Below are 18,191 nucleotides of genomic sequence, written 5' to 3' on the forward strand. Positions count from 1 at the left end.
TCTCTGAATGTCAGACTGGATTATACTCAGCTGTCAGTTTACTTTAGAAATTCACTAGAGACTAAAAGAAAATCGCTTCAAAACTAGTAGAGGGTCCACTGATGAGTAATTGTGCTGTGTGGTGCTGTATTGAGTCAAAACAATAGAAAAGCTTTACATTGGATCTCCGAGTAGTTGATCTTATACAGGAGGGCCTTGGAGGTACAACAGTTATTCTCGAGTTCCTGGGTACGAGACAGAAAAGCGGTCAGGAAAATGACTTGCCCTTCAGGTGGCCATGAGCACTTATTGGAGCTGTTGTTTAGAACGATAATGCATCCATAATCAGACAGCCTGCCGACACACCAATGAAGATTGGCCTAGTTGGTAAGGTATTGAACTCCACAGCAGTAAAAGAAAATTATAACAAAGGAAAATATCATCTGCCATTCATTTGTCACTATTAGTAATGGATACATTTTATCCATCCACAAGACACCAATAGTATACTAGGGAATACTGCTCTTATTGTGAAACATATTCACAAATCTCTGAATTCAAACAATGTTCCAAAACAGCAAAGGTAGAAATAGGAAGATCAACACACTATGCACTGTTTGTCCTTCAAACTGATTAATAATAATCAGAAGTGAAAGATCTTGGGAGAAAATACCCAGACTTCTTTCTTATTGTATTGACATTCAACTCCTCAGTCAGCTTGTAACCATGCAATTCTGCGGCTCAATTCTACTGATAATAGACTGTTCATTATCCACCAGTTGTAGCTGCATAATTACAGGCATAAACAAAAAAAGGTAAACATTTATTTTTAAGGAATTTGTTTACATTCAACTACATTTCACCTTGCAACAAATGGAGCTCAGGCTAGGGTTTGATATGAGCACTGTACTGAATGCCTCAGTACTAATTCACTGCCAATCCAAGTACATCTTAACATTTTGACTTAACTAATCTATTTATCATTGATGAAATGTTCAGGTCCCAAATTACTTGTATTTCCTGGAATTCCTATGCACAAAACCTCAATTGATTGTTAAAATTATACTCTTCAAAATATCATATTTACATATGCTTAACATGCAGGAATGTGAATACAGAGCCAGTGTGTAGTCTATTCAGAAAACTGTTTGGACCATTAGCTTGTCTCTCTTCACCTACTGAGCAAATTGATCTGGTCCTATAGCAATGTACAATTTGGCTTGCAATAGATACACAAGACCCTGAGATGGGATTGGTAGTTCATTCCTATTTAGTCATTATATACGTCCTTGACGAAATGTTTAAAATGTTTTCTTCCATGAAGTAACAACAGGTAATTGTAGTTTATTCTGATTCATTGATGTGGCCAATATCGCTTGCCATCAAAACTGAAGATGTCCTTTTCATTGTAATGGTTTAGAAAATTAGGACTCACAGAACTACAGGAAAAAAATGTGTTGAAGGAGAGTAACAACTAAAATTTAGTTTAAGTATTTGGTTTTTTTCAATCAAAAATGTGCTCAGTGATGGTTTGAGTCTGACTACTTCCTTTTGTAATAAAGATCCTTCATCACAAATCTGTCACTTCCAATATGGTTGAGAAATTTGCTATCTGTTAACAATTACTACAATGGACTCACACAGTAACTTTAGGATTTTGTAAACAATGTATGAATTGTACATGTTAATATGATGCTAGAATTATTACATGGTAGTCTTGAAGGAGTAATAACAAATGTTACAAAGCTGGAAACTATTATTCAGCATCAGTGCACAACACATTTAGCACACACATAAAAAAGCATAGGACACAAAGTAACCTTACAGCACTGCCACCAGAAGATAAATAATAGCCTATACTGGTGCAGTATTATCGAGAAAAAACAATTCATCATTTAGCATGGCTTCAGTCAATAAATATGAGCAAACAATATTAACATATTAAATATTTGTGAATTAGAATCCTAATTGTTAATTTTGTTGCAGTTAATTCTTGTAGAACGTTTGACAACATGGAGTCAAATTTTGGTATTGCCCATTAATTAAGGTCCTCCATTGGGTCAGGCTCCAAGAATAACACATCAAGCAAGTGGATGGTTAAGGTTACCCAAGAAATCCCATTGGGTTGAGTATCAGAAGATCCAAAGGAGGTCAGAGTGGTGCCATCCCTGAGCTGAGAGGAGCAGATGGTAGTTTAGTATAATAGCAAATTAATGAGGGAGTCAATTTTCTTGTCTATCTGTTGTAAGCCAAATTGTGTATTGCAATAGGACCAGGTCAATTTGTTCACGTCAAGAAGTGGAAAAGGTTCTGCCAATGCGCAAGTCTCAGTGACTGTTCTAATAGTGCTGGGTCAAACTTCCTTAGCAATGGCAGAGTGAAGTGATATCAAAATTACTGGACAATGTCAGTGGCAAGTAAATTGAAATTTTGCCCCTTCATTGTATAGAATAGTAAAGCAAAGCCTTTACAGGAACAAGCAGGGGCTGCAAATTGCAATGAAAATAAAATCAAATCTGGTATGGTATAAAGCTCAGTAACTATAACCAGCTCTCCTAATTAAGATAAGCAAGCAAAATAATTTTTAAATTACAAATTAAATAAGATATTTGTATTCCTCCATCACTGTTTTTGATTTAAATAATACTAATGTAATTTACAACCAGATTAATTTTCAAACCTCTTCCACAGTTTTCTATTGTTTTAGTTTTATGTAGCACTATACATTACACTGTTTACTTCCTCTGTGAACATTGTTAATATAGTAGATTGCCCATTATCTGTATATCACCTACTTCAAGGAAAGACTGTAAGCTTCTTATTTGTTAGTTCAGAACAAAGCAGGATTTAGTTACTACAATGCTGATTGTTCATGGGCATTTCTAAATAATCTACATAATTGAATTATACATTTGGAATTATTCAAATAACCGTAGATAACTGGCCAAATATCTTAAATCAAATAAACTAACTTTGTCACAGGATTCATGTTTAATCTATACACAGCAGCTGTAGATACATTTCAGTTCAATTTCTAATATATAAACTTAAATCTCAATCAGAATAATGTAGCATTGATATACATCATTGCATATAAATTGTTTTAAATAACAACCTCAGGCTGTTTGACATACCAGGGAACGTCAGCAATGAAAAGCAGCACATCTGTAGAGAATTACCAAATGTCTTATCACACTTTGTAGCAATATAATCAACCAATGTAAGCCCTTTGACAGCAATGTTATCTTAAAATGAGTTTCATTTAGCAGGGTTTAAAATATATGGGATGAAGAGGAAAACAGGGTGGGTGAGGGGAAGTTTGTCGTAAGGAGGATCTGACAGTTATTGAAATAGTTGACTTAACCTCAGATGAAGGGAGGTCTGAGACAATTTAAGTTGAAAACTGCGACAGGAAAGGAAGCAAATTAATAATTGGGAAGCGCTATAGTCCACCAGGGCAAAAAAGAAAAAAAATGATACAGAATTATCCAAGTAAATAAAGGCTGCACAGAAGAAAGGGAGGGTTTAATTCAGTGCGATTTTAATTACTCAAAATTAAAGCAGGATGAGGTTGAGGATTTTTCAAAAGGAGGAGGCAAATTTATTGAGTTAATACAGGACTGCTTCTTGGTGTAGCAGGTTAAAAGGGGAATGAGAGAAGATGATATACTTGATTTAGTATTTAGGAGTGTGCCCGAGATAGTGGCAAATTTGTGGGCTGGAGAAAACTGTGTATCAGCAATTATAATATCATTATCTTTGATATTGTGGTGAAGATTAATTGAGAGCAAATGTTAAAGCACTGAGGAACAAACCGAGGAGGTAGTACTGGTAACTTGAGAAGAAGATATTTCAAATATTAAATACTTCTCATATACATGATAGAAGGTCCGCAAATGCAATATGCACCATATGTAAGTATGCTAACAATACTTATCAAAACCAGTCAAATAACAAAATAAAGGGCAAGGAAAATTAAACAAGCCACAGATGTGGAGAAAATACATTAAAACATACAAGAGCAGTTAAAATTAGAACTCATGTTAAAATAACCTGTATGAAAAAAAATTATCACTCTAATGGTTGAAACAGAGGTAGACTTTGTAAAATTTAAATTACTCTCCTTCCTGGACTTGAACTTCATTCCAACTCCTGTCTATAAATGAACTGCAGAGCAGAGACAATGCGACGAGTTTAAAATCTGTTATAGCAGCCAGGATTGAGGTCACTAATTAAATCTCATAGAAGTCCGGTCGTATATACTCTTAGAATTTTACACTTCAACAGTAGCAAACTAGTGCATCCAATCAGAAATAAAAACTTAATTAAATAGAAACACTCCATAACACCCAAAATTAAAAACACTGAGTTAATATTTCAGGTTATGATCTTTTGCCTCCATAGATGCTGCCTTACTTGTTGAGTGTTTTCGGTATTTACTGCTTTTATATTATGTATTCTAACTTTAACCTCACACCCTTGGCAACTGGTATTTTATCAAACTTAAAAAAATAAATATGCACAAATAATAATGTACAATGAATGAATGATAAAAATTAATTAATGCAGTTTTGATTGATAAGATTTTTAGATCTCAACAGGATAGTTGCAGCAAGCATATTTCCCCTGGTTGAGTAGTCTCAGATTAAAGGGTCGGGCATTTAGGGGACAGTTTGTTTTACTCAAAGGGTGATAAGTCTTTGGAATTATTTACCTTGGTGCAATGAGTGGCTCAATCCTTGTCTGCATTCAGAAGCGACACTGATAGATTTCTGGATATTAATTGAATCATATGATATTGAGTTAGCGCAGAGAAGTTGTGTGAAGTAGATCAGATAGTCCATGTAAACCAATCCTGTGAGTGGAGTTATATATCTGCATTTTACTGATTAGATGGAACAAAGTTTGCATCAACATTCATTGTACAAATTTGATTAGAAACCTGAAATAACTGACTAAAATTTGCTATGTGTTTAGTATAGCAATAATGCTTCTCAGTATATTAGTTTGGTATACATCAATTGTATTGTAATGACGGCATAGAAAGAAACTTGCAATTACATAGGACAACTCAGGATACCCAAAAGTGCTCTGAAGCCAAAGTAGTATTTTCTAAACTATAGTCACAGTCTTAACGTAGGCCACTGGTGTTACAGTTTATTATATTCACTAACAACGCTGTAATCAATAGTTTGTCAACTGCTATTGAAATGATTCTTGCACTTAGCCAAAATTGTTGATTCCTGTTATGAAGCTACTGCACCAATGCAGAAACTAGCATAAAACATGAATGGCATTTTAAAGGCAGTAATTAAAGTAGTTGAAGACGATTTTTAATTTCTGTAGAAAATAGTAGTTAGTAATAACATAAGCAATAAAAGAAAACCAATTTCATGTCACATGTTTCACCACCCCAAGATGTCTAAAAGCTCATAACAAGCAATCAGTGTTTCCATTGCAATGTAGGAAAGATGGCAAGTATTTTGCACCTAAGTGGGTTCCTCAAAGAACCACCTGAAATGACTGGATAATTTAATTTTAAGCAGTGATCAAGACATGAATAATTAAGATAACTGAGAAAACCCTGCATGCTGATGTTTTATAAAAGAGCATTGATCTTCTATGTTCACCCAAGAATGTGTGGGCCTTGGATACTTCATTTAAAGTTTCACCTGAAAGATAATACCCTTCAACACCACAGTGATTATTCAGAGTTCAGCTCGGAGGGACACTCTTAATTTTTTTTTGTTTCAGTCCTGGCTCAGAGGGAAGACTGATGCCCACTGAGCCTCTGGTGAACTTTCTGAATAACTTGATGAATAGTCAGAGCATTTTGGGACTAGTAACATTAAAAGTACTAAGTAAAATTAGAATTGTATTAAGAGGCTTTGTGAAAATGCTGCAATATTTATTCACTACATATTTGATCATTAATGATTTTTCTCAGCTTCAACATTTATGTTGCAAAACGGGCAGTAATTTTAAGTCAGTGTGAATTATGAAAAGCAAGTCATGGCTAAAGAGCACATCATTGAGTTAATGATTCAATTAACTTAAGAAAGCAAAGAATAAAGTCTGCCATAGGATCTGAAATGAGCAAAGTGATGGGTCATGGGATCTAAAGATAAAGTTGTAACTTATAGTAATTAACCAGATAAAAGATAGCACAGTTTAGTTACCAGCTTAATAGTTTTACTGCATAACTGCTATTAGCATGGTTTTTCTGAAGATTGCTCCAAGATTCATTACGACAAAATTAATTAGTGACCTTGACTAATGTAAATATATCTTCTTTGTTTATAGGTTCCAATTTGTGCAGGAAAGAAAGGGTTTACCATTCAACTGGTATACAAAATGATCTGTAAAAACCCTAGAAGACAAATGGTACTTATTATAAAATATAAATACTAAGATACTACAATGATAAAACATTCAGATAATTTCACAGTAAGTGGTTACATATTAAGTAAAGCAAAGCAGTATACAGTATATATTTGAGTGAACAAATTAACTAAAATGTGAAAAGTCTTAGAAAAGTGCCAAAATATGAATGAGGGGAAACATACATTATAATTACAGGAAAACAATACTGACACATTGAAGCACTGTCTGCATGGCAGGTGAAGTTCTGAGTCCAGTCATATTCTGCGATGCTACTAATAAATCTTCAAAGGGAAGCTATGGGGAGAAAAACTCAGCCCTGGCACATTCCATTTTGGTTTAAAGAAAGATGAAGGAGACTAGAGATTGAAATGTGAATACATTGGATGAAATCTTGTTTCTTTTGAGTTATATCGGGGACAAGATAGTTTAAAGAAAAAAATAATTTCATAGCATGAACACTGGACACAAACAGTACACAAATATACAGTAAAAATAAGCATTATATATATTTTTTGAAACTAGGAACAGTCATTAAAACATGCAAAAAGAAAATTAATAGATTCCTTTCCTAGCTGGAAGCAAAGGAAATAAATTTGGAATCAAGATAGGGGACATGTAAATGTGATTTGTCATTGAAACTAGATGAATTGATTACATTTTTCATAAGTGTACTTCTCATATTGTACAAGTTTGTTTCTTTTGGTTTGTTTCCTCATTTTTCATGGGATCATCAAAGTAATACAATTAGATTAAGCAGGGATGGAGGAACAGAATAGATCTGTTGCTGATATTAAAAATACACAGATAAACAGAGTTATCTTTTCAATTGATAACCCTTCATCAGAACTGAAGTCATGTACCTGAAAGTAACTGTCTCTGTTTCTCACTCATTAGAAGGTGTACAGGAAAGAAGCCTCTTCTGAGCATGACAATATTTTCTATTTCAAATTCACATTTGTAGCCTCTGTAATATGATTTTTGATTTCCATTAACATTACCCAATATTCTGTGATCATTAATATCACACATTGTTTATGGCTCGTTCATTAGTCGAGAAAGCTTCCAATATATTTTCCCTCATTTTGACACACAGTTTGTACAGCTTCCAAAGATAGCTTGAAACATAGAGGCTCAATCAGTGATAGAAACTGACCGCATTAAAATAAGAATTCAGCTTCAATTTTACATCTAGTAGTAGTGCTACTAAAGATTGTATGGTAGTTATAATAAGTGACAGCATAATAAGCCCCTGGAAATGCAACCTAAAACCCAACCTTGAACATGACATGTCCTTTAAACCAATAATAATCTGATTTTTAAATTTTATTTTCTATCCTCAGCTTGATTAAAAAGCTCTGAAAATTAATAAGCCATGTTAAAGTGAGAATTACAAAAAATCTTATACATTTTAAGATTATAGCATTTTAATTTTTCATTAAACTTGAATTATAACTTGCACCAGTTTGTTACGGCAATAATTGCAGCATTTATTGGATTCTCTGTCTTCTTTAATGACCTCGCAAAACCAGGACCTTGGGCTATAAACACAATAGTGTCCTTTAAAATGATTTTGCTGTTGTATTTAAAATGGATACATCCTGCCACTTAACTTCATTGCTTTACGCTCCTACTTAAAATATGAAATCTTCTGGTCATTCTGTAAGGGATAAAGTTATTTAACTGAAAAGAGATAAACATGTTTTCAGTTTCCTATTTGCAATAGCTGCAATTCAAGACCATGAAAAATAACAGGACATGTGGCTAACAGGGCAATTTTCCTTTAAAGAAAAACCCTACCTGAATGTAAGCACTTTACCTCAGTTATTCACTGAAAAAATTAAGTGTAGTATCATTCAATAAAGCATTTATTTATTGTACAAAATGTCCACTTTATCATTGGACTTTTGCTTCTGAATGGGAGTATGCATCTATTAACATTAGTGTGAATCAAACTGCACAGAAGATAACACAGTGATATTCCACTTGACAATGGAAGTATTCCTCAAGGAATACTTCCTACAAAATGTGTGGTTCAGAATACATGCAAAGGAATTTCCACAAAGATTATTGAAAACATGTTGTTTGATTAATTGGGTGCACTTTTGTTAAGATGCAACAGCACCTGACAAGTAATACATGGTTCTTCAAATTGTAATGGAGTTCCTCCTGCAGTTAGCATGATTATTTCAGTGACAACCAAAAGTTTTAGCTTCTGGGAATGCTCATGAATATTTATTATCATTGTGTGATTTTAAACATAGACAAGGGCCAAGTGGTAATTGCATTGTCCCTGATCTTTCCTATTTGACAATGTCCTATTTCTGTTCAAAGTAACTTGTTCCTCCCTTAGATATTAACTGAAAATGCATGCAAAATATATGTAACATTATTTTTAAAAGTTCAATGAAATATAACCACTTTTACCTGTTGTTGACAAGATGTTTTCTTTCCCACCAACAAATCTGCTGAAATACATTATGGTGTGCTGAGCCTGTCCGCCCTGCACTCAAGACTTATACATGACAATGATACTAAATAAGGGACACATTTGATTACCACTAAAACTAATTTTAACCCCATGTCACCTGGTTCTATTCTGTAACAGTGACCTGAAGATCACTTGCATTTTGCACATTTCCATTTGTTACCTGCCTGAGAGATCAGGTCCTTTATGCTGTTCTTGCTTTCCAAACGCACACAGAATTCCAAATGCCTAGCACACAGCATAACAGATCCACAGGCATCTGTTTATTAAAAATAGGTGGATGTACTTGCTTTTAACAGTAAAACATTGATATATTTTTGGAAATATTTGAATTCTAAATCTTTAGAAGAATTTCCTTTTCAAATCTTTGTGACTATCTTCCGCTGGTATTGTTCCATAATCCCATTAAATGAGTAACAGAGCCTTTCCTCACATTTATAAATATTTCTCATTATTTTTAAATACACAGGTCTTTCAATTTTGTAATATGCTATTTTTGTCAGTGAACAAAATTGTGTGTGTGGCGGGGAGGGTGTAGATTTTTGGAGAGTTAACTTGTTATGCTATGCATATCCTGTTTTATCACATCATAGTATGATGCAGAAGACATTAACTCTGTAATCAAAATTCAAAGTACATTTGTTATTAAGTATGTGTACATTATATAACCTTGAGATTTGTCTCCTTACGGGCAGCCATAAACAAGGAACATAAAGAACCCATTAAAAATAAAAGACCAACCAACACCCAATGTGCAGAGAGAGTAAAAAAACAAATTGCGCAAACAATAAAATTAAGCAAGTAGCATTTAGTATAGTAATATTCATTCCACATTTATATGCAACTGACATTGTTAAAAAATTGACTTAATGTGTAATGAAAGTTGTAGTAGTTTGACCATGTGTATAAATGAAGGATACTTTGTCACTTCTGGAGACAGCTTTCTTGTACTGGAGTAGTACCAGAGACCATATACAAAGTCAACACGTCTAAATTTATGTAACCAGGGATTAGCAACATCAGAAAGGATATGAGAGCATTGTTCAATTATCTCTGGGAATTTTTTCTGTTCTCTGGATTGATTGAGCAGACTTTGCATTCAAACCAGTCACAACAGAGTGGTGTTAAGGGCTATTGAAGACACTCCAATGTGTTGTTGCCAGCAGAGACCTATGCTTCCTTGAATAGTACAAACTGCTTGGTCTTGTTCATAATTAATAAAACAAATTTCATGATTGTATCAGATCTACACTACAATATTGTGTTGCAAAATAGGATTTATATACACACTTGGCATTCTTTAATTAAAACTTTTATTTGAGAACAAATATTAACAAATTATTTTACACTTCACATTAGTTTATTTTGTTGCAATACATCCAGTAAATGTTTACATTGCTTTTTCAAATGCTCCAATGCATAATGTGTCTTGAGATTCATACTTCTGATGCACATACTTGCACGGTGTGGGCATATGTACCGTACTCGCTTAAGGCAGAAGTAAAAATGGCCTGTGCAGTATGGTTTTGCACATGAAGTCATTTTCTATTTAAAAATGGTTTATGTATCTACACTATTTCTCACGATCCATAAACCACTGACAGAATGTGCGCAGAACTGTGTTACTGGGACACCCGGGAGCATGAAGAGATGAAACGCCCACTAACGTCCTCGCCTGCATTTCTGCACATTGCCTACCACGTGGCTGGTGCAAATTTCAATAATGCGTTGGATATCGCTTTATTGAAGAGCAAAAGGGTTAATTAATTTGAGTATCGTGTAAAATTTGCACTGTAACCTCAAATATGGGGGGAAGAAACCAAATTATAGAAACCGTTGGTTGTAGGCAACCTTTATCAGTCTCAATGAATAAACTATACTTTTCTCCAAGGAGTTTTTCAACGCGTCTTGTGGGCGGCAGAACTAATTAAAATAATCTAAAATGTTTACTATCGATTTAAATTAACAAAGTACATAAGCGATTTATTTTAATAAGTCTGATATTTTATTCATCTTTTTTCTCTCTACCTATCCACGTTACGGAGCCTCACTCTGCGAACTGTTATTTCACACGCTTCCCTTTGGTGGTCTGTAAGTGCACACGTATACACACACATTAACCACTAAATACATTACAGAATTATCTCGATATACCCGTGTGCAGTTTCTTAACTGCAATTTCTTAACCTCAAAGATTTCTGTGTGTGTGTCTGCACGCGTGTTGCCAGTTCTCATTTGCATGCAGAGATTTAATTTCCCTCACTAAATATGACGAATTACATAGATTTTCTCCAGTTAATGCCGTTAACAGCTCCCAATAAACTTCATTAATCAGTATAGCTCTTGGCCCGATGTGCACACTGGAACAGCTCATTTGGCTGATTAGCTGGTGACTTAGCAAATAACCAGGTGGATCATCTGAAAGCTTTAAGGCTTTAATTACACCCTAATCAGTTCAGTGGCTGGCTGCAGAGGCAGCTACGAGCGCACTTTCTCCACCCAGCCCGCTGCAACACATATTCTTACTGTCACTTTAGCCCCACTGACAAATCACTTCAAGGGCAGTCTAACTTTGAAGGACAAGACAAAGCTTTAACATATGGCACATTCCCCAGATGTTCCTTTTTAAAGACGGCCAGTTTCGAAACCGGCTGTGATTGTGAAAACTTATAGCCAACTATCAGCCATTATAGTTCCTTTTTATAGCTTCCCAAAAGGGGAAAGGCAAACCATCAGCGATTTGCTGAAACATTTAGCTGTAAATGGTAATTTCGCTATGCACATTCATCATTTGTTAAAATAATTCTGCTGCAGTCACGTACCGGTTTTATTTTATGAAGTGAGAGGTCAGGAAAGGAAATGTTAACATTGTTTTCTAAATTACAGTCTGACCACCTGATATCTATTTCCCATCAACACGTATACTAATCCGGTTACCTAGCGTGTACTGTATCTCCACGTTGTTTTTCAGATTCTTTCAAATTATAAGCACGAGGTCTATTATTTTTGTATGGTGTTTTATATAATTATATGGATTGATGTAATATGGTAAATATTGATTACACTCAAACAGGGGAGACAGACTTGCCTAAAACTGCCTGATGACTCGTGTCATTACAGATCAACAAATCAACATCAAGCAGTCAGATCAGGGGAAGCAATCCTGACCTCTGCTTCAGACCTGACCAAAAGACCTTTTTTTAATTTATATTACATACCTGGGCGTGACCAGCTCGTGCCACCCCACCTCCGACGTTTATTTAATAGCCACGTTGATCTTCCACCAGCCATAATTTTGCTCGAGCCGTTCTCGGCAATGCAATGTTTTAAAATCCTTTCTGTATATGTTTCAGAATGAATTGGGCTCAATGATCACTTTACCGTCATTCGAGAGCAAACGAAATATTCTGACTCTTAACCCACCGTACAACGCGTCTCTTAAATCAAAATAGTCAACATCTCACCTTCCAGTGATACCCTTATTTGGGAAAGAACTTCGATGTAATTCGCTGTTTCGCTTTCCCGTATTATTAATTGGGACTTCGTAGAAAATACTTCACTGTGCGCTACGCACCAGAAAATGAGTTTTAAAACTACAGAGGGAATTCGTTTACTAATTAAATCACTAAAAGTATATTGTTCATTAAAAAGGTAATTATTCTCTTGTCTATAGCAAATAATCAGAACCCACGTTTGTATATTAGGTGACAGCTCTCGCTGCAAAACCTAGCCCACAAGTCACTTTCAAATTAACTGTTGCTGTATACTGTTTAAAATGTTGTTAAGATAAATGCTTGGGAAAATAGGTTCGGCGAATGCAAGGCGAGAAAGAAAACAGGCACTAAACTGGCCCAAAGCAAGACAAAAGCAGAGAACCACATGTATAGAGGGCTCGGGTACAGCACTCAATCATTACCTGTCACAGGTGCAGCCACTATGCATTATCCTGCCGTGATTGATAGACTGCAGTGAGCAAGCAGGGGAGCTGGGCACAGCTCGCGGGAAGCCTCGACGTTCAGTCCGCATCAAACAGAAACACACGGACACGTGCTCACCGCTTCCAATACTTTAAATTACATTGCAACAAAAATTAAACACTGCAAAAACGTAGCAGATGAATGCGGAGTAACCATACAGATAAACCTTCCGAAGCTGAAGTAAAATAGAAATTGCATTCTTATCTATTTTAGCTTGGAATCATAGTTTCACGTGGTATAATGTCTTTGAAATTTGAGTGACACTTGGAACAATTGTTTATCATGGAGATATGTGGTAAATCTGTTTCGAGATTATCTGCAACATCCTGCAAACGATTTTAAACTTACTTTTAGGAAGAATTATTCTGGCTGATATGTGAAGTCAGGCAGTAAGCAGTTTATTTTAGAAGGTGTTAAATATTGCAGTATAACGTGTCGGGACAATCCTTACCCTCTCTCATTTAGGGTGATCTGACTTAAGAAACTTAACATTCTATATGTGGGAATAGTGTGACTTTTTATAACTTTGGAGACATTGTGAAGGGTGATTTGAACTCCTGCGCTCTATCATGCCTTTGAAGTTAAATATGTTGAATTCGAGCAATTCAAATACATAAGAAGAAAGGAGAAGGGCTCATCTCAAGAAGTCTAGGAGAGTCATCTGGAGTCTATAAAACGATAAAAGGAATTTGAATTCCTATAGGTTTTTAAAATTCTAAGTGGAAGGGGCAGTACACTGCAGGGTTATGGTATTTTTAAAAATCCAGTGCATTTCATAAGAATGTTATTAAGCAAATTTTGGCATTATGTCACATAAGATATTGGAGGTAATGTGTAAGGGGCTGTCTTAATGACATGTATGTAGAGTGGTTGAGAGAGGAACGCTGGTTTTCTCTTGTGTCTCTGACAACAGTGTAAGACTGAAGTATGCTGGGCATTGGATAATTATGTACATAAGGATAAGAGGGTTGTAAATATAAGGACATAAAAGAAAAGTCATAATTGTGCCCTCAGCTATATCTGGCACCAGGCCAGGGAGAGTGCACAGGAAAAAGAAAAAAAACTTATAAGAAATACTGTATTTGGATACAGTGGGTTAAACACAGCCTAAAATGGACTGATGTGTATTGTAAACTAAAATTTTTCTTGAATTCCAAAATATGATCAGCATATGGTGCAGTGTGACTAAACTTACTCGAACACCATCTAGGTTGAAAATGGGATTGATTCAAATGAGAGCTGGTGCCAGGGGCAGCACAGATTCTGCAATGCGGCAATGTATAACTGATGACATCACAGAACTACATAGGAATTGAAAATTTAAAATGATTTAAACTGGGCTACTTCTGTATAATTCACAAATTCCAGTATTTATACCCGGTTCAGTCATATTGGCATTAGGTCTGTTCTGCAACACAATACACTAGTCATTTATTTCCCACCCTCCTTCCCTCCCCCCCCCCCTCTCTCTTTCTCTCTCACACACACACACACACACATACAACAATGGGACAAAATGTACATAAAAGTTATACATCCTTTTTCAGGAATTACTTCCAACCAGTGGGATTTTTGGCAAGTGGCTCAGATCTGAGGCTGGAATCAATATCAAGGATAAAGCTTTCATTCTTGTTTAAAATTTGAAATTTGCTCTTATTGCAGAGAGGGTGTTAAGCATTTGTCCAGTCCTATGTGGAAAGAAGGCATAGGCCTATTCTGTCATTTGCAGGTGTGTGTGTATCTGAATCCTTGCACTCAAGTGAAGTGATACACAGTATGTATATGTTGGGAGTGATGGTCCATCTGATCTTGGCAATCTAATAGAGGGTAAAGTTCTATTTTTGATTCTTTGTCAGTAATCATAGGGGATGAGGATGGCTTCATGTTGAATATGTGTCCCTAATACAGAATTTCTGTGTACCTACAGTATCTGATTGCCATGAACTAGAAGCTGACTTATGAAAGTAAAAAAAGTCAAAAAACAGTGAGATCCGATCTCGCTGTCTCATCCACATGGGCACATGGGTAAGAACTTCAATGATTTTGAAGATTTGAAATTAAGGCTTCAATTTTGGGGAATAGGATTTCTGAAATACATAAACAAAATTAACAAGAATACATATTTGTGCAAAAAAAGAAAAATCATTGCAGTTGTCTCACAGTCATGATATTTTTTTCCAGAAGCCATATTCCAACTGAAAAAGAACATAAAGTACAACATAACTTCCTTCTGAAAATCAGCCAGATTTAATAATGCAAAAGCATAATGAGTACAGATAAATCTTACAGACTTTTCTGAGTGTCAGATCAGTGATTTATAATATATCATCAACCAAGGTTAGGTGTATGTGCCAGTCGGATTTGCATGCTTCTTTTCATTGAGTCATCTCACCTGTATTAAGCCTTTATTGTATTTATCTATCTCAAATTAGCAAATAGACATTTCAAAAATATATACTAAACATTTGAAGTAGAAATGAAATGTGGTTGAATTTTACAAAAGATATTCCAAAAGGGTTACATTAAAATTTTGAATTAATTCCATTATCAGAGTTCAAATTTTAATGGAAGATTCTTTCCAAAGCATTGATGCACCTTTATTCTCCAGATTCTAACTAACCAGTGGTATTTCCAAAATCTTTTTTTATACAATGTTAACCTAGGCCCATTGCAAAATATAATCAATAAGATTTAATGGAGTAAAAGTTGGATCTACATGAGTATTGTGAAAGGACAAGATGAGATTTAACTAGTTTGATAATGTTTTTATTGTTCCTCTCCATGCATCGTAATTCATCAGGTGGCAACCTTGTCCTTTTTTTAGCATTTGCTTTTTAAGAAGCTGAATTGCTAGCTCGATGCTCAACTCAGCACAGATGGAAAGTGAGGAAGGAGCCAGCCGGATTTGAACATGAGGGCATTTGCCTCCAAGTCTGCTGTGGATGCCACTACACCACCAGCCAGCCTGATAATGTTTGTATCTTAAGATAAGGATTAGAAATGGCCACTTGCTCAAGATACAAAAGGTGCTCTAAGATCACAGAACTATAGAGTCAATGCTTGTAAAACAACCTGCAATTGCCAAAGTAAAGCATCCCAAGGTATTCCATATACGCATTTCAAACAAAATTTGACCACATTCCCTTAATACTATATGAGAATTGTTAAACAAATGTTTGGTCAAAGAGGTAGAATTTAAGGGGTGTCTTTGAGTACAGGAGCTAGGATTGAGAATGAAAGTGGATAATGGACAGAATTGGAGAAGATCCACATCCTCAGAAGAGGTATCCATTCAGCTTTTCCTGTTCAGCTGATAAAGCTTTTGCCAGCTGATTTTATGCTTATGTAGGAATCCTGTTGCTCATTGATAACAGCTATGAAGGTGTTTCTAGATTATTAAGCAGAGATGGACATCCCATGTATCTGCTCATTGAAGATTTAAGATTCAAGATTTTTTTTATTGTCTTCTTTCAGTGTATGAGTATTAAGGAGAGCAAAATGATTGTTACTCAGGATCCAGTTCAGCATAAAAAACACTATAGGAATAAATAACATAATAAAGACATGAAAACACAATAAATATAAATATAAAAACAATCCTGTAAAACACAATGTAGAAGATGCTATATTATGCAAGGCTGAAGAAGGGTCTCAGCCTGAAATGTCGACTGTCTATTCACCTCCATAGATGCTGCCTCATATGTTGAGTTCCTCTATTATAAACACCTTATTATTATAAACACCTTATTTGCCACCACTTTGCTTTAGAAGTCAACACCACTTGTGTACAAATTTTGTTTGGCACACTATTAGGATGTACTCATCTACTGAAAGAAGACAATAAAAATATTGAATCTTAAGCTGAGCCTCCTTCAGATTTGCTAAGTTAGATTAATTTGACTATACCATTCTGTGTGTGTGTATATATATATATATATATATATATATAATACACACGCACACAAACGTATATATATATATCACCATAAAGCAGGAATGGAAAAACAGAAATGATTAAACAAAAGCAAGATAACGTGCAAGACATTTGCACCACCTAAAAATATTTTTTCATTATTCAGGGTATTTATTCAGGGTATTTAAGCTTGGAACATCAAATTCACATTCATTGATCTTACTTGCAACAAATTATACTGTAATGAAAGTCCATTCACTATTTACTGATTCAAGGAGATGACTAACAAGTGCAACAGTGCCAACAGACACTGCGATTAATGCTGACATTAATTTTATTTAGTCCTGTCACAGACTCGTGTTGCAGATTATAAATATACAAACATAATTAAATTTTCTACCAGAGATACCAGTCTGAGTTCACTGGCTTCAGTAAATCTGGGTCAGTAGTTTTGTCTACAAAGTCTGTTTGAAAAATAAACTGAAACTGGGCAAAATGTTCCCAGCAAAAGGAGGAAAATGTCAGGCCCAAACAAGCAGGTAGGCACTTCCCAGTCTCCAACCAGCTAACAGGAGTCATCTGACAGTTGTTTCCAACTCATCACCTGCAGCCAATTTAAACCCAGCTCGCAGCCACAGTCCTTGTTCACCCATTGAACTGGTTGCTCTTAGCCTTCAATTACCTTGTTGTCTGTGGTGTTTAGTATCTGTTGTTTCTTGTTTTGTGGCCCCTTGTGGCTTGTTATTTTTGCAGACTATTATTAGAGTTATAGATCATCACTGAATTGTCCCTGCTGCTCTGTTTTTGGGTCAAGCCTCTTCTATGTTTACTGACAGAAAATAGACCAGAGTATTTTTAAATGGTAAGAAGCAAGGGATTATAGAAGAGAGCTTTGAGGTTTAGGAATCCAAGTACAGATGTCACTAACTACTTCTGGATGTGTACAAGAAATAATGCAAAAGCTTAATGGAATTATTAACTTCCATTTTAAGAAACAAAACATGGTAGAAGGTACATGAGATTTGTATAAAAATAAGTTGTATACTTACAGTTCAGATTCAATTGAATGATATGGAAGGTAAAGAGGTAAAATAATGATCATGGTTCACTACAATCAGCACTTGTACATCTCAAGTATTTAAGATTAGTAGGGGATCTGATTGAGGTGTTTAAATATTTCTAAGTGATTTAACAGCGTAAATTTAAAAAAAGTTATATGTGATGAATACAGTGCCTTGAAAAAGTTTTCAGCCCCCCCCCCCAAACTTTTGCTCACATAAATGGGTATTATAACCAGGGATTTCGATCAACTTAACTAAGAATTTTTATTTGAGAATTATGTGCTTTTTTTCCCCCTACCCAAAAATGGAAAATAGCAAAGCACGAAAAACTAAAAATTCAGAAACTGAAAAGTCAGCAGCTCAAAAATATTCATTCACCCTCCCCACCTTTG

Source organism: Hypanus sabinus, chromosome 12 (assembly GCF_030144855.1).
Source record: "Hypanus sabinus isolate sHypSab1 chromosome 12, sHypSab1.hap1, whole genome shotgun sequence".
NCBI lineage: Eukaryota > Metazoa > Chordata > Chondrichthyes > Myliobatiformes > Dasyatidae > Hypanus > Hypanus sabinus.